The sequence below is a fragment of the Sturnira hondurensis genome, unplaced genomic scaffold (assembly GCF_014824575.4).
Source record: "Sturnira hondurensis isolate 20B ecotype Veracruz unplaced genomic scaffold, ASM1482457v3 Scaffold0004271, whole genome shotgun sequence".
NCBI classification, from domain to species: Eukaryota; Metazoa; Chordata; class Mammalia; order Chiroptera; family Phyllostomidae; genus Sturnira; species Sturnira hondurensis.
The window spans coordinates 2,830,266-2,851,842 of record NW_028076902.1 but is presented as its reverse complement, the minus strand read 5'-3'; the positions used below and the strand labels follow the sequence as shown (position 1 = coordinate 2,851,842).

Here is a 21,577-nt window from a genome sequence, read left to right as displayed (position 1 = left end):
GGGTTCTACTGAATCAAGGAGGATGAAGGAAGATGAGGTTCTTGCCCATTTGTGATTCTCTTTTTCTCAGTGAAGTGTAAAGCAAAGTCATCTGTGGAGAACAAGAAGCAAGGAGAGAAAGGTATGAGAATTGAAAGTGGGAAGTGGGCTTATTACAGAACCCTGGCAGATGGGTCGCCCTTGACCTGGAACACAAAGAAACTACTGCAATCCCCCCAATTCCTTGGCCTTTGAAATTCCAAACATTTCTGTTAATTCCTTGGGGATTTCTGTTCTTATGGCCATCTCTGCCTCTAAGCATCCTATTTCTCTCAGTGTTTGACACCTATTCTACCTCAAGACAGACAAATTACTTCAGAAAACATCTGTAAAATTCTAGAAATGAATGGCAATTTGATGTGGAAGGTGAGGGGAGGAAAGATTTACTATGTTCTTCAAACTTGGTGCACATCAGAATCACCTGGAGGGCTTGTTAAAACAGCTCTCTGAGCAGCATCCTGAGGTTGAGTAGGTCTGGGGTAGGGCCTGATAATTTGCATCCCTAACCATTTCCAGATGCTGCTGGGAATGGGACCACACCTGGAGAACCACTGGTTTACATAATAATCATAAATCACTAAATACAAAACAGAGGAGAATGTTTATACTCTTAAACTTATATTGACTCTTCCCTAAACCTAATCCTAGTCTCTCTCTCCCTTACAGCAGCTCTACTCTCCCCTTCTGTTCTTCCTTGTTCTCCAAACTTCCCTCCCATCCTCTCTTGGAAGCAAATTCTCACGCAAAATAGTTGAGCCAGCTTTTTTATTTAGTTGTTTGGGCTCCTCCAAGTCAGGCTTTTGGTGACCACACACTTTTTGAAAACTATTCCATTCCCTCCAGAAAAACTCTGGTGTCAGCTTTTAAGATAATAACTTTTTATATTATATTAATACTCAATGATATCTCCCATGGAATGTTAATGAAATGGGAGAAAGAGATCATCTCCTCATTTCATTCATTGTGTGATTTTTCCAGCCTAGAAGCTAAAAAAATAGCCCCCAAAACACCCTACACACACAAATACACCATAGCCTGAAAATCACCAGGTTTTGTGCATACATATGCTAACTCATAAGAAGGAACTCTTAGAATTATGGTCTGACCATTAGAAAGTAAGTAAAAAGAGAGGAGTCTGGCCACTGCCCAAGTGGAAAAGATAACAGAAGAGCAAATCAGAAATTGTCAAAAGAGAACAGGATCTGCAAGATGCTGAAACACAACACAGTCAATGTGGATGTGACATCCAAAGTGACTTAGGACACTAGGTAAAAATTTTATGGGTATGTACAGTACTTATTGATAAAAGAATGTTCAGCTTCCTGCCTGGGGACCTTTCAGCTTGCTTTGCATTGANATGGTCTGACCATTAGAAAGTAAGTAAAAAGAGAGGAGTCTGGCCACTGCCCAAGTGGAAAAGATAACAGAAGAGCAAATCAGAAATTGTCAAAAGAGAACAGGATCTGCAAGATGCTGAAACACAACACAGTCAATGTGGATGTGACATCCAAAGTGACTTAGGACACTAGGTAAAAATTTTATGGGTATGTACAGTACTTATTGATAAAAGAATGTTCAGCTTCCTGCCCGGGGACCTTTCAGCTTGCTTTGCATGGATAGACAATCTATCCTCGGTAATCACTAAATCATTAATGGGGATGAATAGCAATACCAATGCAGGGAGAATTATTGGCTAGTTTTTTCAATTCAATAGTACAAAATAGGCTTCAAATCCATTCTATGAGGGAGCCCTTCTCCATGAAGTTGAAGAGAGAATTGTACCCATAAAGGCAGCAGAAGTGAGTTGGACAGTTATTATGCATTCATCATGTTTTTCTGGAAAAACAAGAAACTCAGAAACTCTGGATTATTGAATGCATTTTACTAGTTAAGTTCAGAATTTTCTAGATTAGTACTCTAGCCTTAGTGCCAGACAGCATATTCTGAAAAGTATAGATGTCCCATGCTCGTGCTTTGTACTCCATTCAGGGAAATATTTGATTGGTTGACCATCATTCATTTCACGGAGTATGTTTTCTCTTGATGACTTGTTCTCCCCTTCCACATCATTGATTTTCTTTACCTCAGTCAGCCTTGTACCTAGCACCTAGCACAGTGCCCCGTTCATACTTGATGCTTACTGAGTATTTGCCACATTGGCTTAATAATTCCAAATAAATGCTTTTTTAGGTTCACTCCACTTACCATCATAAATAAGTTGTAAATGTAATCTCACATCGTACCATTTTGAAAAATGTCAAAAACCTATATGGTGTATGTGCCAGTGTGTTTGTGGGAACGTGTGTGTAGATTTTTCTCTCTCAGCATCTGACACCAAATTAACACCTGGTATTTCTACATTTTTATTGCATGTGATTTTTGTATTTTCCTTAAAACAAATAAATCAATTTAATGTAAAGAAATTAATAATTTTCTAATATCTGGATGCTTTTAATAGACAGTAAGTAAATATGAACAGCTTGTATATTATTAAGAAATTTATCCTTGTACTATTTGCTTAGTAATTATTCAAGCCTTTTAGACTCTTCAATACAGAATGGAATAATTCACCAGCACTGGTATTTCTCAGGGTGACAATGACCAACACTCATTTCTCTTGGAAACCACCCCTTGTGCCCAGAACCAAAATTCACACCCTCAGACTAGAGCCATTCATCCATTCAGTCCATAAATATTGAGAGTATTTCTCCCCTTTTGCCCATGACAACATAATTACCCATGAGTAGTACAACAGTATTATTTATTTATTCACAAATACAAGGGGTCATATTATTTATTTATTCACAAATATGAGGGGTCGTATTAGGCACGGGGGATATAGCAGTGAAAAAGACAATCTTTGCCTTAAATAGAGCTTCTAGCAAAGATTTCACAAATGAGCTACTAATAAAAACAACTTACAATGTGAAAAGTACTAAAACAAGTTATGTCATGACTAGACTATATAACAAAGGCATCTGGCCTACTTGGTATCTTTGCAACCTCTCTACCCCTAAAATAGTGCTTATATACACTAGCAATCAAATTGTTGTTTAACTGAATTTTTATGGAGTTTTAATAAAATTGTGCATATCACTCTTCTCACTGTCTGCATCATTAGAGGTTCATTCATCTTTTTTATACCAAGCGAGTATCATTCAGTGTGGCATTGCAATCACCAGGGATCCCAGAGAGCACAAGGTAAGCGTTCTTTTCGATACATTTAGGAGGCCCCAGAATCAAGGCCCAAAGCTGTTTATGAGATGTTTCTGAAAGAAATGAGCTTGAAAAGATCTAATCCAGAATCATATTAATCTGCCAATTCAAGTGCTTTACAACTCCCTATATGTGTAGCTTTTTGTAGTCTTCAAAGAATGCTCATAGCCCGTATGTCTTTGGAAAGCAGGATCCTTCTCTCATTCAGTTTAGCATGGTGCTAGGCACTGAGTTAGTGCTCAGTGAGTGTTTACTTAATTGAATTGATGGTCATTAGTCTCATATTTCAAGCCAGAAAACAGACTCTGTTACAAAAATTTCACAAGGTCACAGAAAATTAGGAAACAAGCTAGGGCTAAAACTTGGATATCCTGATTCGGTAAGGACAAGCTTTTTTAAAACCAGAACCATGGCTATTCTGTCCTATGTTACATGAGAAAAAATAAGTAGAAGCCAGTCAGAAACCTTCTATAATGTGCTAATCAACATTGCAAAGTCCTGCCATTAAACGTAAATAAATGTAAAACCAGCTTGATAGCTATAAGATCAAACAAAAATTTTGTTTAAAAAATGTAAGCATGCCACAGGGGCACAGGCTCCCTCCCTTCGAGGCTTCATGCTAAGTAAAGAACCACTGGTATTCTCTGTAGAATTGCTTCTTGAATATCTTCTGAAAGTATTTGAGTATACTGAAAAGCTGAAAAGTCCTTATCCAGCAAAACTGGTAAATTAACACAAATCAAATATACTTATCAAGCTGATCTGAGCTATAATGTAATGCAACATTTGCAGGGACCATAAATGGACCCACTTGCCTATGTTTCATAGATTCATTCCATTTGAATAACAAAGGCAGGCATCTGAAATATAGTAAACAATTTTAGGAAGACAGTGACTCTGGAAACTTCCAGAAAAAAGAAAGAAAGCACAGGCTCTGGAAATGCCATTTCTTAATATGCTCCAGTGGACACAGTTTATTCCCAACACGCCTACAGCACACACGACCTGCTGGAGTTCAGCGCCCCTTCTGATTTACTTTGAGATGGAAAACCACATCATGATGACACTAGTCTGGAATCATATTTGCTCTGCAGATGAAGTTGCTCCTCGAAGAGTGAGTACTCGCCCAGCATGAGTGGTCCCTCTTTTGTTAGTGAGGTCCAGCTTTTTCCATAAAAGGAAGGTGAGTAGAAGTTATTCCTAAACCCCTCACTTAAAATTTCTCTTCACTAAAAAGGAGACACATTTTGCCTTTTTTGAGGTGACCACGTCTTTATTCATTTTAAAGGATTAGATAAAAAACCAAAGTAATTTAGACCACCAGGCATTCTTTTCAGAGAACTTATCTGAAGGCATGTCTGGCTACTATAGATTTCTTTGATCCCTGAGTTCACTCTGCTAAGCTTGACTTCAATTACTTTGCTTTAAATTTAAAGTAGCATGTAAATAAGCAAAAAAGATTTTTTCAGCCCAGGTGATGATGAATAATCCTCTTTCTCCCAAAGGCATTATACAGATACTAAAATCAATAGGCTCAGGATTCATTTTCATGTGTTTGTTGTAAACTCTTAATTTCTCTGGATGGGGAGGCAACTGGTAATTTTTAAGGGTACCTGAAATCAGCCATATAACTGAGTCACAAAATTTCTCAGCCTGTAATGCTCTTTTAAAACCACCTCACTATTCCCACCAGAGGAAGAGTGAAATGAATGAGATCATTCTTGTTTATTTCTTGCTTCATGTTAGTCACCAGGGAAGGTGATTATTTACAAGACATAATTAAGGTCTCTTCTGGTGGCAGGGCTGCTGGATACAGTTGATGGAGATATTGAGCCACATTCACCAAAGGCTCTATGTGGGTGGGGTCTGTTTTCCTGTTGAGTTTTATGCTGGTGGTTGTTTGCCAGATGTCCCTTAGGATCAAGGAGTTGTCAATAGCAGGTCCCCGGTGCTGCCACTCCAACCCCATGAGCTATCGAGACCTAGCTTCTCCTGTCAGTTCTCATTTATTTGAGAAGTATAGCTCCCAATCACCACACTTAAAAACATGTACAAACACACATACCTGCCTTCTAACACTTCAAATTATTGGCTTTCTAGAACACTGAGTTATTGGTCATTTTGCTTTTCCTCTTAGTAGCATCCTCTGACTAAGTAGAGAATACATTTTCCCCTGGATCTAGTAAAACCTCACTCTACCAATAGCAGGGGTGTCAAACTCAGTTCACTGGGGGGCCAAATCAGCCTCAAGGTTGCCTTCAAAAGGCCAAATGTAATTTTAGGACTGTATGAATGTAAGTACTCCTTAACAGTTAAGTGGGAGCTTGGTGCTGCTGCCAGGCAGAAACAGGTGCCGGGCCTGATAGAACAAGGTGGAGGGCTCAATTTGGCCCATGGGCCTTGTATTCGCCACCTGTGCAACACTAAGCAAAATCTTAAAAACAAACAAAAACAGTGCTAGAAAGCCAACAACAAAATTCTTCAGAGGCAAATGATTAAGTTTTCCTATTTTTATTGATCTGTCAAACATAGGAAGTTTTTTGGAGTTTCCATGGTGATTTTATTTATCCAAGCTTTGGACAACTATATTTTAAAGTGACAGATCTGAATAGAAATGGGAAATAAAGCAGTACTTTCCATCCTCAATCTTCTTTTAAAATCATAAATAAATTTAAAATAAAAATCAAGGCTTCCTGTTTTACTTCCTTGCCTAGCTGAGGATTCATGATTATGCCCGCCCATCTTCAGGAAAGATTTACTTCAGCTCCAGGAACCAAAGGGGTTGCCTCATCTTGACTACAGCACTCCTCCCGATTCATAGTGTGCCACCTAAATTTATAACTTCCCATCAATAGTAACCAAAACCCAAAGGTAAATCCTTCCTTTCCACGGATTGCTCTCTCACTTGCCAGACTCCAGACATCCATCCCCTCTCTCATTCTCCCAGGAGGCATTTACCCATGTGTTCCTGGGCACTCTGTGCTGGGTGCTGGGGCTACACTGGCCTGACACCTCAGACTCAAGAATCACAATCCACTTGAGAGACAGTGTAGCATTCAAATCTTGACTTCACCTTTTACTAGCACTGTGGCCTTGGGAAAGTTGCTTTACTTCTTTGTTCTTCAGTTTCCTCATCTGTAAAGTGAGGATTAGATAATATTTTTCTCTCGGGGCTATTATGAGTGTTAATGAGTTTACTTGTTTTGTGCCACCCTTAGAAAGTTCCTGGCACATAATAAATACTGAATACATGCTTGTTCAATAAATAATTAAGTCACAGAACAACCTCCTTCTAATAGGATGGATGTTGCCATAGCATCCATAGGACCCTAACAGAACAAGGTTTAACCCAACTTGTGCTGGTAAACAAAGGGTTCAGTGAGACTTAAAGAAGGAGAAAAGGTTGCGATTAGATGATGATATCTAATAAATACATGGATAATTTTTAAAAACACAACAGTATTGCTCCTGGAGAAAAATTAATACATAAAAGTTGAACTTGGTAACTTATTAAACTGGCAGTTTCACTTAAATGCAACCAAATTTAAAAAAGAATTTTTTTTTCTGATGATGAAAGTGTTATAGAAATAAAAATTATGAAAACATAAAAAGAACTCAGAGATCTACACATCAGAGGCATTGTTAACATTCTGGTGTATTTTCATCTACATAATGCATTTTGAATATTTTAATTTTTAATTAACAATTAATTGAATACATTGTCCTTTTCTAATATACCCACATGCACTGATATATAGGATTAAAGGCAGCATTTCTCTTTTTACCATCTAATCCTAAAGAATCTCCAGAGAAAACCAACTTTAACTGTTTGTATGTTTCTGGACACTTTGCTATTCTTTATGTATCACTGTGCATATGTATTCATCTACAGAGTGTGGATTTTTTAACAACAAATTAGATTGTGTTATGCATGTTACTCTACCCTGCTTTCTTGCACAATGTATTTTGAAAAGTCTTCTATATCAGTATATAATATTTTTAAATGACTACTGGAAATTGTTGTACCCATAATTGATATGGTCTTTTATTTACAAATATTTAGATTGCTTCTCACTTGCACTATGGCATCCCATACTATATTAAATGTCTCACATACCATACTATATTAAATGTCTCACATACAAATGTATTTCTGTAAATCAATACCTGGAAATGGCATTACTTGGTCAAAGTGAATTCACATTTCAGATTTGCACATATACTGTCAAATTACCCTTTTAAAAGGCTGCAGTATTTTATAACACAGCCACAGCACATGAGAGTTTCTATTTCTTCAAGCCCTCATTGGCACTTGGAGTTACTTTTTTTTTTTAATTTGCCAATATAATAAGCAGAACATGTATTTCATGGTTTAGTTCGAATGTCTCTAATTATCAGTAAACTTTAATATATTTATATATTTTAATATGTTTATTGAATATTATATTTCTCTACTTGTACATATTTGGAACAATTTATGTGAATTAAGGAATGGAAGGGGGAGACACACGTGCCTATTAAATCTGTCAGTAAATTGTATATATAGTGAAAGAAAAAGACCTAATTGAATTTGTTTCTCACGTGGATAGCCAGCTGTCAAAACATCATTTACTGATCCAATCTGTCTTATCTATTGCTTTTAAATGCCATCTGTATTATATACTGAGACTAAATATATATCTAACTCAATACTCATATTTATCTATTACTGTGCCAGAATCTATTTTAATTACAGCTTGGTTTTCATTGGCTCAGTAAGAAAAATAAGACACAGGAAATCTTACTGGCATAAAAAAAAATAAGCATTTAATCTCATGGTTCCAGGACTTGAGTAGATGGAGCTTGCTTGGTCAGCTCTGTTTCAGGTGGGAGAAGCTGGAGATGCTCTGCACTCACTGCATGGTTGTGGAGATCCTCTGCTCCACGTGTGTCTCATACTCCTGTGACTAGTGGGCTTGCTCGTGGTGCTGCCAAAAATTCAAGACCACATGCTTAACTGTGCAAGCACATTTAAAACCCCTACTTGCATCACTTTCACTAACACCTATTTAACCAAAGTGAGCCCAAAGTTTTTCTCTGCATTTACAGAGAAAAACAGATAGTTACATGGCAAAAGGTGTGAATACGGGAATGGGTGAATTGAGGTCAAAAGCTCAATTTACCATGAACCAATCTCCCCCAATTTTTTTTAACATTTTTGCTTTCTTGGCTGTTTTTTTTTTTACATTGTCTTTTCAGGTAAACTTTTTTTCGATTACAATTGACATTCAATATTATTTGATATGAGTTGCAGGTATATAGCATATATATATATGTCTAACCAATATTAAATGGTTAGACATGTACGTAACTTACAAAGTGATCACTCCAATAAGTCTAGTACTAATCTGACACCAGACAGTTATTACAATATTGACTATATTCCCTTTGCTGTACTTTACACTCTTATGACTATTTGGCAACTACCAATTTGTACTGGTAATGTCTTCACCTTTCCAACCCAGACCCACCCGATACTCCTCCCATCTGGCAAACATCAGTTTGTTCTCTCTATACAAGTCTGTTTCTGTTTTGTTTGTTCATTTATTTTGTTCCTTAGATTCCATATAAAACTGACATCATATAGTACTAGACTTTCTCTCTGATTTATTTCACTTAGCATAATACCCTCTAGGTCCATCCATGCAGCCTCAAATGGAGAAAGGTCTATTTAATTCCTCTACCCATTTTTTACTTGGATTGTTTAGGATTTTTTGGTGTTGAGTTGTGTGAGTTATTTAAAGATATTGAATATTAATCCATTACTGGGTGTATGATTGGCAAATATGTTCTCCCATTCACGTGGTTGTCTTTTTGTTTCATTGAGTTATGGTTTCCTTTACTGTGCAAAACCCTTTTAGTTTAATGTAGTTCCCACTTGTTCATTATTTTTTGTTTCCCTTGCCTTAGGAGATGTACCAGAAAACATATTACTAAGGGAAATGTCAGAGAGTTTACTACCGAAGTAAACTCTCTTTTTCTTTTGAAGTTTTATGGTTTCAGGTCATCTATGTAAGGATTTAACCCATTTTGAGATTATTCTTGTAGGTGGTGTAAGAAGGTGGTCTATTTTCATTTTTTGCAAGATTCTGTAAAGCTTTTCCCAATAGCATTTATAGAATAGACTGTCTTTACCCCATTATACATGCTTGCCTTCTTACTGATCATATAGGCATGGGTTTATTTCTAGGCTCTCTATTCTATTCCATTCATCTATACATTGGTTTTTATGCCAGTACCATGATGTTTTGATTAATGTAAATTTGTAGTATAGTTTGATATCAGGTTGTGTGATATCTCCAACTTTATTCTTTTTTCTAAAAATTGCTGTGGCTATTGTGCTTCTTTTGTGCTTCTATAGATAGAAATTTATATAAAAGTCTTTTATGCTTCTATATAAATGTGTATTTATTTGTTCTAGTTCTGTGAAAAATGCCATTGGCATTTTGATAAGGATTGCATTAAATCTGTAGATATCCTTGGATAATATTGACATTTTAACAATGTTAAAGAGACAAATAAATGGAAGCATACTCTGAGCATATACCAACTGCATGGATAGGATGAACTCAGTATATGCTTCCACTTATTTGTATCTTATTCAATTTCTTTCTTCAGTGTATTATACTTTTCCAATACAGGTTTTTTACCTTTTTGGTTAAATTTATTTCTACCATTTTATTGTTTTTGAATACAATATTAAATGGGACCTTTTCTTCTCTTTCTGACCACTTGTTATTAGTGTATGAAAATGCAACCAATTTCTGAATATTAATTTTGTATCCTAATACTTTACTGAATTAATTTATTGGTTTTGATAGATTTTTGGTTACATAAAGCTTTCTATATACAGTATCATGTCATCTGCAAATAATGACAGTTTTACTTCTTCCTTTCCAATTTGGATGCCTATTTTTTTTCTTGTCTGATTGCTGTGGCTAGACCTTTTACGTTTTGTTGAATAAAAGTTATGAAAGTGGTCATTCTTGTCCTGTTCCTGATATTAAAGAAAATGCTTTAAACTTTTACTTCTTGAGTATGATGTTAGGTGTGGATTTGTCATATATGGCCTTTGCTATGTTAAAATATGTTCCCTCTATTCTCACATTCACAAGAGTTTTTTATCATATATGGGTGCTGGATTTTGTCAAATCCTTTTTCTATATCTTTTGATATGATCATATAATTTGTACTTTTCATTTTGTTTATTGATTTCTGGATATTGAACCAACCATGCGTCCAATGAAGAAATCCCAATTGGTCATGAAATATTATCTATTTAAATGTATTGCTGAATTTGGTTTGCTAATTTTTTGTTGAGGATTTTGTATTTATATTCATCAGGGATATTAGACTACAAATTTCTTTTTTAATATTGTCTGTCTGGTTTTGGAATCAGGGAATTTCAGCCTTATAACATGGGCTCGGAAGCCTTCCCTCCCCTTGGAGGTTTTGGAATACTTTGAGAAGGATAAGTATTAATTCTTTGAGTGTTTGGTAAAATTTCCCTGTGAAGCTAACTAATCCAGGGCTTTTGTGTGTTGGGAGCTTTCTTTATTTCATTAGTAGTGATTGGTCTGTTTAGATTTTTCTGTTTCTTCTTCATTCAGTCTTGGAAGATTGTATGCTTCTAGAAATGTATCCATTTCCTGCAAATTTTCCAATTTGTTGGTACATAACTGTTCTTAGTATTTTCTTATAATTCTTTGTATTTCTGTAGTGTCAGTTGTTTCTTCTCCTCTTCAGATTTTATTTATTTGGGTTGTCTCTCTTCCCCACCTCCAGCTCTCTCATTCTCTCTCTGATGAGTCTGGCAAAAGGTTTATCATTTCAACTAATCAGTTCTTGATTTCATTTGTCTTTTGTATTTTTTAGACTCTATTTTGTTTATTTATGCTCTGATCTTCATTATTTCTTGCCTTCTACCCACTACCCACTTTGGGCTTTCTTTGTTCTTTTTCTAGTCCCTTTAGGTGTAATGCTAGAGAGTTTATTTGAGATTTTTGTTTGTTTGTTTCTTGATTCTCTCTTAGGACTGCTATTGCTGTGTCCCATAAATTTTGTGTCAGTCTGTTTTTATTTTCACGTCTCAAGGGATCTTTGATTTCTTTCTTGATCTCATTCTTAACCCATTCATTGTTCAGTAGTATGTTATTTAGCTTCTCAGTGTTTATGTGTGTTTTATTTTTATTTTTTCTTATAATTGATTTCTAGTTTCATCTCATTGTGGTTGGAGAAGAGGATGCTTGAAATGATTTCAATTTTCTTAAGTTTATTAAGACATGTTTTGTGTTCTAACATGTAGTCAATCCTACAAAATATTCTGTGTGTACTTGAAAAGAATGTACGTTCTGCTGGTTTGGGATGGAATGCTCTGAAGATATCAATTAGGTCCATCTGATCTAGTGTGTCACTGAAGACTGCCATTTCCTTGTTGATTTTCTGTCTGGAAGATCCTATTCATTGATGACAATGGGATGTTAAAGTCTCCTATTCTGACTGTATTACTGTCTATATTTCTTTTTAAGTTTGTCAATATTTGTTTTATATGTTTATATAAACATAAATGTTGCTCTAATGTTGGATGCATAAATATCTATGAAATGTCCTTCTTTGTCTTCTATTATATCATGTATTTTAAAGCCTTTTTTTCTTACATAAATATTGCTACTCTAGCTTTTTTCCCTTTCCATTTGGATTAAATATCTTTTCTTTCCTTTACTTTCAGCATGTGTGTCTTTCAATTTGGAGTGGGTCTCATGAAGACAGCGTATGTATGGATCTTGTTTTCTCATCTTTTCAGCCATTCTATATCTTTTGATCCATTTACATTTAAAGTGATTATTGATTGGTATATATTTATTGCCATTTTATTATTCATATTTATGTTCTTTTTTCCCCTTCGTTTTCTTAAAGAAGTCAGTTTCTTTAACATTTGTTGTAACACTGGTTTGGTGGCCATGAACTCCTTTAGTTTTTTCCTGTCTGTGAATCTCTTTATTTCTCCTTCAATTTTGATTTGATGGTCTTGTTGTATAGCATAGTTCTTGATTTTTGTTACTTTGAATATTTGATGCCTATCCCTTCTGACGTGAGAATTTTCTGTCAAAAAATCAGCTGACAGTTTTAAGGAGCTTCCTTGTAGGGAACTGTCTTTCTCTTGCTGCTTTTAATATTCCCTTTCTGTTTTTAATCTTTGCCATTTTAATTATAATATGTCTGGGTGTGGGCCTCTTTGGGTTCATCTTGCTTGGGATCTCTGCACTTCCTGGACTTGTGTGTCTTTTTCCTTCACAGGTTAGGGAAGTTTTCTTCATTATTTTTTCAAATAGGTTCTCACTCTCTTGTTCTTTCTCTTTTTTGTGGGGTGGGGCACTTCTATATTGTGAATGCTGTTACTCTTGATGCTGTCCCAGAGGTCCCTTAAACAATCCTCACTTTTTTTATTTTTATTTTTTATTTTTTAAAAAGATTTTATTTATTTATTTATCTTTAGAAGGGAAGGAGAGAGGGAGAGAAACATCAATGTATGGTTGCCTTTCGTGCGTCCCCTACTGGGAGTTGGCCTGCAGGGAACTGATCTGCAACCCAGGCATGTGCCCTGACTGGGAATCAAACTGCAATTCTCTGGTTCGCAGGCCAGTGCTCAATCCACTGAGCTACAGCAGCCAGGGCTCAATCCTCATTTTAAAAATTCTTTCTTCCTTTTGCTGTTCCAATTCAGTGTTTTCTGCTATATTGTCTTCCAAATTGTTACTTTAATCCTCTGCTTTATCTAATCAGCTCTTGACTCCCTCTTTAGTTATTGTATTCATCATTTCTGATTGGTTCCTTTTAATAATTTTATGTTCTTTTTTTATTCTTACTATCTTTTTTATTGAATTTCTTCCTAAGTTCCTTTTTTTGTTTTCTTTTTTTATTCTATTCTTGTTCAACTACAGTTTTAAGTTCCTTGAGTATTTTTGTAACTAGTGTTTGAATTCTATGTCTGATAGATTTTTTTTTTTTGCCTTCATTTCATTTAGATCTTTTTCTGGAGTTTTCTCCAAGTCTTTCATTTGAAACAGTTTATTTCTTTTTTGTCTTTTTATTTTGACTGCCTCTTTGTGTTTGTTTCTATATATTAGACATTTAGACATATCTTCTGTGTCTCTCAGTATTGGCAGTGTAACTTTATGTAGCAGGTGTCCTCTGGGAACCAGTGGCAAAATCTCCTGGATCACCTGAGCTGGGTGCTCCAGGAGTGTTCCTCACGTGGGTTGTGTGTGCCCCCCTGAGCCTTGATTGCCGTTGGCATGTCATGAGTGAGGCTTATCCTAACGCCACCTGGCTATGAGTATTGCTATAAACACAGTGTAACAACTGCTGTGTGAGGGCTGACTCCATGGAGCAGAATTTGTCCCAGCTGACTCTGGTGCCTTCCAGGACCATCTTTTGGATATGCTGTTTGTGGGTATAACTAGGTAGTACTCTGTTATGGTCTGAAGTCAGCCACTGGGTGTGTTGGTTCTGGGACCTCTTGAGAGGTGCAGGAGGGTGGCCACTCTTTCTATCCCTTGCTCTAAAGCCACACAACTCAGTTACTCCCTGTATGTGTCTCCCACCCTTTCAGCTGATGTTCCTCTACTGGAGCTCAAAGTGAATGCCTAGTGAGTAAGTGAGTGAGTGAGTGAGTCTGTAGGGGGCCCTTTCAGAGGACAATACCTGAGTTTCCAGCAGTCTTCTGTCCCATCCAGATGGACAAATTTCTGCTGTTTTCACAGCCAGAATTTGTGTGGGCTCTTATTCCTGGCACTGGTACTCCAAACTGGGGAGCTTGGTGTGAGGCTGGGACCCCTTGCTCCTCAGAGAAGACCTTTAAAACTGAGCTATATTTCCCAACTTTCAACCACCACGTGTGTGTGTGCAGCCAACCTGTTTTGGATCTCCATCCCTCCTACCAGTCTTGATGTGACTTCTTCTTTATATCTTTACTTATAGGATTTCTGTTCACCTAGTCTTAAGATGGTTCTTTAGGTTGACTGTTCTGTAACTTAGTTGTAATTTTGATGTCGTCATTGGAGGAGGTGAGCACAGTGTTTACCTACTCCACAATCCCAACCAGACTCTCAGGTAAACCTTTGAATAAGCTTGCAGAGTTCTAAAACTTCTGAGTGTAATTTTGGTTGGGTTTATATTGATTGTACAGACTAATTTGGGTAGAATTATATATTTACAACTTTGAATCTTCACATCCAATTAGAAGCTTTTTGAGTGCTTTCATTTATTCAAGTTTTTTTATACTTTTGTGCAAAGTTTATTTTTATTATAAAAAATTCTATTCCCAGCAACAGTGCAGTAGGGTTCCTTTTTCTCCACATCCTCTCCAACACGTCTTTGTTGATTTGTTTATGATGGCCATTCTGACCAGTGTGAAGTGGTATCTCATTGTGGTTTTAATTTGCATCTCTAAGATGACTAGTGGTGCTGTGCATCTTTTCATGTGCCTCTGGATCCTCTGTATGTCCTCCTTGGAGAAGTGTCTGTTCAAGTCTTTTGCCCATTTTTAAATTAGGTTTTGTGTCTTCCTAGAGTAGAGTTGTGTGAGTTCTTTATATATTTTGGTGGGAGGGAATAATGATGGGAAGGGTTTTCAGGAACTTCTACAAGGGACACATGGACAAAACTGGGGGGAAGGATGGAAGCAAGGAAGAAAGGTGGGTTTGGCTAGGGTGGGTGGGGGACTGGTTGGGGGAAAATGGAAACAGTGGTAATTGAACAACAATAAAATAATTATTTTTAAAAGTATTTCAAAGAAACTCAAAAGTACCAGAAATAGTACAATGAATACCCATTTATAGATCTCCCAGATTTAAGTTGTCAAAATCTGGTCACATTTTTTAATTTATCTTTTTAAAAAGTATATTTTATTGATTATGCCATTATAGTTGTCCCATTTACCTCCCTTATTCCCCTCTACCCTGCATACCCCTCCCCCCACATCCCCCCCTACATTCCCCCCCTTTAGTTCATGTTCATGTGTCACAAGTTCTTTAGCTTCTACACTTCCCATACTATTCTTGCCCTCCCCCTGTCTATTTTCTACCTACCATCTATGCTACTTATTCTCTGTAACTTCTCCCCTCTTCTCTTCCTCCCACTCCCCTGTTGCTAACCCTCAATGTGATCTCCATTTCTATGGTTCCACTCCTGATCTAGCTGTCATCTTAGTTTGCTTTTGTTTTAGGCGTGGTGGTTAATAACTGTGAGTTTGCTGTCATTTCACTGTTCATATTTTTTATCTTCTTTTTCTTAGATAAGTTCCTTTAACATTTCATATAATAAGGGCTTGGTGATGATGAACTCTTTGAATTTGATCTTATTTGAGAAGCACTTTATCTGCCCTTCTATTCTAAATGAAAGCTTTGCTGGATAGAGCAATCTTGGATGTAAGTCCTTGCCTTTCATGACTGGAATACTTCTTTCCAGCCCCTTCTTGCCTGTAAGGTCTCTTTTGAGAAATCAGCTGACAGTCTGATGGGAACTCCTTTGTAGGTGACTGTCCCCTTATCTCTTGCTGCCTCTAGAATTCTCTTCTTCATTTTAATGTAATTCCCTTCTTCATGGCTAATGTAATTATGATGTGCCTTGGTGTGTTCCTTCTTGGGTCCAACTTCTTTGGGACTCTCAGAGCTTTCTGGAGTTCCTGGAAGTCTATTGCCTTTGCCAGATTGGGGAAGTTCTCCTTTATTATTTGTTCAAATACATTTTCCACTTGTTGCTGTTCCTCTTCCCCTTCTGGTACCCCTAAAATTCAGATGTTGGAACATTTAAAAATATCCCGGAGGTTCCTAAGCCTCTCCTCATTTTTTTAAATACTTGTTTCTTCATTCTTTTCTGTTTGGTCATTTTTTCCTTCCGTCTGGTCCACTTCCTTGATTTGAGTCCCAGTTTTCTTTCCATCATTATTGATTTCCTGTGCATTTCCCTTCATTTCAATTAGTTTAGCCTTCATTTCTCATCTAATTTGTGAGTAAAATCAACCAGTTCTGTGAGCATCCTGAGCACCAGTGATTTGAACTTTGCATCTGATAGGTTGGCTATCTCTTGGTCACTTAGAAGTATTGGCTCTGAGGATTTGAGCTGTTCTGCTTGAGCCATAATGCTTTGGTCTGTTAGCACCATGTATGAGGGGCAGAGACTTATGTGTTCACCAGGGCGGTCTACCCAGTTGCTGGGTTGTGACTGGGGGAGGGGTCAGAGAGGGAGCAATGGCATTTGTTGGGATCTCTCTTGATTTCAGTCCCTTCTGCCAGTTCCCCAAGCAAATTGGACCCTTCTAGGGCTGGTTCCCAGGTGTGTGGGCTTGTGTACATTTTAGGACCCTGTGGGTCTCTCCAACAAACTCCTATGAGGCTGAGCACCTCTCCCGGCACCTCAACTCCTGAAAGTTTTTCCAATCAGTGCTTTTAGGCTTTATTTCCCATTGCTGGGGCCCTGGGTTGCGTGGTCTGTCTCACTGACCATTTTTAAACCTGCCTGGTTCATATGCATGCGAATGTATGTCTGTGGTCAGCCAGCCACCTTGTGCGCCTCACTGGGTTTGCTCATTTTCTCCCCTCGCCTGGGTCGCCAATCACGACCTCTTCCCCTCCCCCCACCTGATGGCAATTAGACACTGTCTAATTCAGTGCTGATGTAATTTTGCTAGATACCACTAATTTCCATTTCATTAGTGTATAATAATTTGCCTTGCTACAACTCATATATAAAAGTATCTTTTTTCTCCACAGTGTTTGTTCCAGTAGAGTATGCTGTCAAATTTTTGCCAATCTAAAAAGATGATAAATAGTACTTCAGTTGGAGTTTTAATGTTTCCCAATTTTCTTTGAACCAGTGTAAGAATATCTTCATGTGTTTAAGAAAAATTAAGTTTTAAATCACACATTTAATATTTTTCTACCAATGCCTAAAAATAATTAACATATGTAATCTCCTTCAGGACATGACAGGAAACTTTGCAAACATTTACTTACCATGTCCACTCAACCATTACCACTTTCTATATTTAAATCATTAGAAATGTTAGTTTGATGTTGTTAATAATATTTTATATCACTTCTCAATACTTTGGATCAGTTTTAATAAGGCTTTTGTATTTGCATTTTCCTCATGCAGTACTCTGATTAACCTTTACAAAGATATGAAAGTTACAAAATCTGAGTCCTTTCATGTCCAAATATGTCTGTTGGTTGGCTTTCATTTGAATGAGGATTTTGCTGCGGGAATAGAATTCCAGATGCAAAATCACTTATTCTTTTGGATGCCCATGATGTTACTGTCTGCCTTTTAGCATCCACTAACACCTGTGAAAAGTCTACTGTCAAAAAAGAAACTTTTATCCATGAAAATATAGTTTTAATCTATTTTATTCTTTTATAGGAATTTTTAACTTGACTTTAAAGTTTTTGCTTTTTCTTAGAAGTTTTGACACTGAAACAGTTTGCATCTAGGGGTGGATCTAATCTTCATTTATCAAGTTTAATACACTATGATTTTTTTCAGTTTTGACAATATAAGTCTTTTTTTTAGAGCCGGGAATATTTTTTCTCTTATATTTTTGACTATTTTCTTTCTTTTATTTTTCCATATGATCTTATAATAAAATGCCTTTTAAGCAGATGTTGGACTCCCTGGATATGTTCCAGGCTTCTTACCATACTTTTCTATTTTGTGTATATTTTTAATTCTAGGAATTCTTCAGTTCTTCTGGAGAGTCTCAGGGCTTTCTTTCTTGCTCCTCACCTTTAATGTTATGAATTTAGCATACATAATTTTTGGTAATTTCAAGAAATCTGCAGTAATAATGGAGGTAGATGATGTATCAGTGATCTTTACAAAATGATATTAATTTTTAATTAATTTTACATAATTACACTTATTTTGTACATGATTTTTGTTTCACATTTAAATCACTTGTTGCCGGCCCTGGCTGGTGTAGCTCAGTGGATTGAGCACAGGCCTGCGAACCAGAGGATCGGGGTTCGATTCCCAGTCAGGGTACATTCCTGGGTTGCAAGCCGATTCCTTGCAGGCCGATTCCCTGCAGGCCAACTCCCAGCAGGGGATGCACGAAAGGCAACCATACATTGATGTTTCTCTCCTTCTCTCCTTCCCCTCTAAAGATAAATAAATAAATAAAATATTAAATAAATAAATAAATAAGTAAGTAAATTACTTGTTGCCTGTGTAGTTTCAGTATCAATACATATTTTTTCAAAGTATATTTTAATGGCTTATAATATTCTGTTTTGTAGACAAATAATTTATTTTGGAACATTTCAGATTTTTTCCTAAGTTTTTCACTATTATAAGTAGTTCTATGATGAACAAATTCTATACATATTTTTATGCATTATTTGTATGGGTTAGATAGATTCGTTACTCTGAATCGAAGATCACATATTTTCAAGATTCAATTTAAAAAATAAGAAAAGAAATAAAAAATAAATATTGTAGTTATTACAATCCCAATAGTAGATTGCCAATTCATCACATATTAACTGGTATTGACTGGTATCACATATTATTATTGGGATTGTAATAACTACAATATTTATTTTTTATTTCTTTTCTTATTTTTTAAATTGAATCTTGAAAATATGTGATCTTCGATTCAGAGGATCATATTAACTGGTATCACATATTAACTGGTATTAAGTGTAAATGCATAAATAAATTTACATGGATATTCATACATATCTTTTTCCTTTAAAACCTTCACAGTCTTTTGAATACTATTTAGTTAAAATTGTTTTTATGTATGTATGGTCACATTTCCTCTTCTGTGAAATGGTTTTGCCTTTGCTAACTTTCTTTTAAATACTTTATGATTTTTTAATGAGTTTTGTATTTGCATCTTTCTCAATCAGCACATTTATCAATTTATTGGAACTTTTTACATATAAGAGAAGTTTACTAACACTTTCTGTTCTTGTAAATGTTTCCCTAGTTTATTATATGCTTTAAATTTTACTATATTTGAAAAGCAAGTTTTATATTTATGTTAAATAAAATGTATTAATCAGTTTTTCCTTTTGATTTTTTCTGTTGCTTTTGTTTAGCTAAAACTTTTGCATCTAGAGATCAAATAAATATTCATTTTTATTTTATTCTAGATTTCTTATGCTTTCCATTTTTAAATTCACATTTAAATTAATTTTCAGTTTATTTTGATGTACAGAAAATTTACTTTTCCCCAAGCAGTTTTCTTAGCTGAATTTAATGAACACTCTAGTTACTTCCTTTGATTTGCAATACCTTCTTTATTATATGTTAATTTTACAGGTAGAGCTATACATATTATAGCTTCTATTTCTAGGCTATTCATTTTGACTCGTCTCTTTTTATACCAAATACTTATAATAGCTCTAAAACCCAATCTAACATCTGTTATCTTATAGGACAATTTTATATACATCTTATATCATAAGGAAAAAAGGTTTAAAACATTCCTAAATGGCTGTTCTAGAACTCAATGGTCATAAGAGGAAATTTCTATCTCAAAAACAGGCACTTGGAACCAAAGTGGCTAAAGTGTTTATTATTACAATGGTCACAACAGCTAAACCACTATTAAAACAATAAAAAGAGAAGTAACTTTTTCTTTTCAGGTCATTTGAAAGCATCCGGTGAGTGCCATATATGTGCAAACAACTAATGTCTTTTCACTTACACCCTCACACTATTTTCTTTTAAAATAAAACTCTCCTTTCATGCTCTTACCCAGAAATATTGGCCTCAAACTTGGTTGTCACTTCTTCATGTGTTATCCACTTTGAATGAAGCTGTCGTTTCCACGTAGAGTCATAGGCCCATAGAGAGGTCGCTGGTGAACCCATGTTCTTGGGCCCCTGGAACCTGACAAGGCCAGCAATTTGGAGCATCAAAGCTCATACCTGAAGGGCTCAGGAAAGGTTGCTAAACACTCGCCCTGTAACTCTGATTTTTTTAGAAAGATAAAATGACTCCTGGAGGAATAAACTATTGCTACATGCTACAATACGAATGAATCTCAAAATAATTAGCCTGAATGAAAGCAGCAAGGCCCCCTGAAAAAAAGTACATATTGGATGATTCTATTAACATAAATTTCTAGAAAATGCAAATTAACTTATAGTAGCAAAAAGCAGATTAATGATTCCCTGGTGGAACTCAGGGGATCCGAGAGATGCTCAGAAAGGAGGAATTACAAAGGGGCACAAGAAACTTTCGGTGTGATGGATATTTTTATTATTTTGATTGTGAAATTGTACACTGTAAATGTACACAGTTTATTAGACATTGGTATATGTGTAAGTGTGTGTGTAAGTGTGTGAATTTACAGTTGTGTGAAACCAGGCAAATGGGAGGCAAGAGGCAGAGAACAGAATGAGGAAGACACAAAAGTATTGGAGAGCAGGCAAAACCAAGGAGTCTCCAGAGGATTCCACCAAAGCTGTATACAGCCTGGAACAGGGATGGAAGCTGGTGACACTGAGCAGTACTTTGCAAACCTTAATTTGTATGTGAATCCTGTGTGGTTCTTGTTAACACACAGATTCTGGTTTAGCGGGTCTGAGCTGGCGGCTGGGCTTCTGCATTTCCCACGAGCTTCTCGGGAGTGCTATTCTTCCAACCAGTCTTCCAGTAGCACAGGGCTAGAGCATTTGCTGTCAGCTTTGGTCCTCTATCAGAATGACTGGAGAGCTTAAAACAAATAATTAAATATTTTTTAAAGCCTCAATGCCTGCATCTCACTCCCACCCGCAAATATTCTGATTTCAACGATCTTGAGTTCAGTCCAGGAATCAGGAGATTTTTAATATACCCAGATGATTCTCATGTGCTACTAAGAATGATAACTACTATTCCAGGGACAGTAGTGATAAAAGCTTTATCAGGGAATGAGGAAGAAAAAACGCTGAAAAGGTGACAGGGATGGCAGGTATGACCTGGGCCAGAGAAATGTAATGAACCATGTCCCCAGTGAGAACACGAACTGACCCTGTTCCAAACATGCAAATTTACCTGAGTGTAATTTATACCTGTATGATTCTGCCTGTGCTAAAGATGCTTTCCGTGCTTTCACAACCGCCCTGGGAATGTTCCAGACCAATTTACCAAGTAGGCAGATGGGTAGTGTGGCCTTTCTAACTGTAGAGCCGCAGGGAAGAAAGGCTGTTGCAAAGGAGAAAGCTGAGCGGAGAGGCTGGTTGGGCACCTCCTTCCCAACACACCCACAACAATTACCCATTGGAAGGAG

The 21,577-nt window shown here is 36.4% G+C and overlaps 1 protein-coding gene across 1 annotated transcript in view; it reads left to right on the top strand.

The window, feature by feature from the left end:
• F13A1 (coagulation factor XIII A chain) overlaps nucleotides 1–21,577 on the top strand; it is a 190,223-nt gene that overhangs the window by 61,995 nt on the left and 106,651 nt on the right. The gene's annotated exons all lie outside the window — the stretch shown is intronic.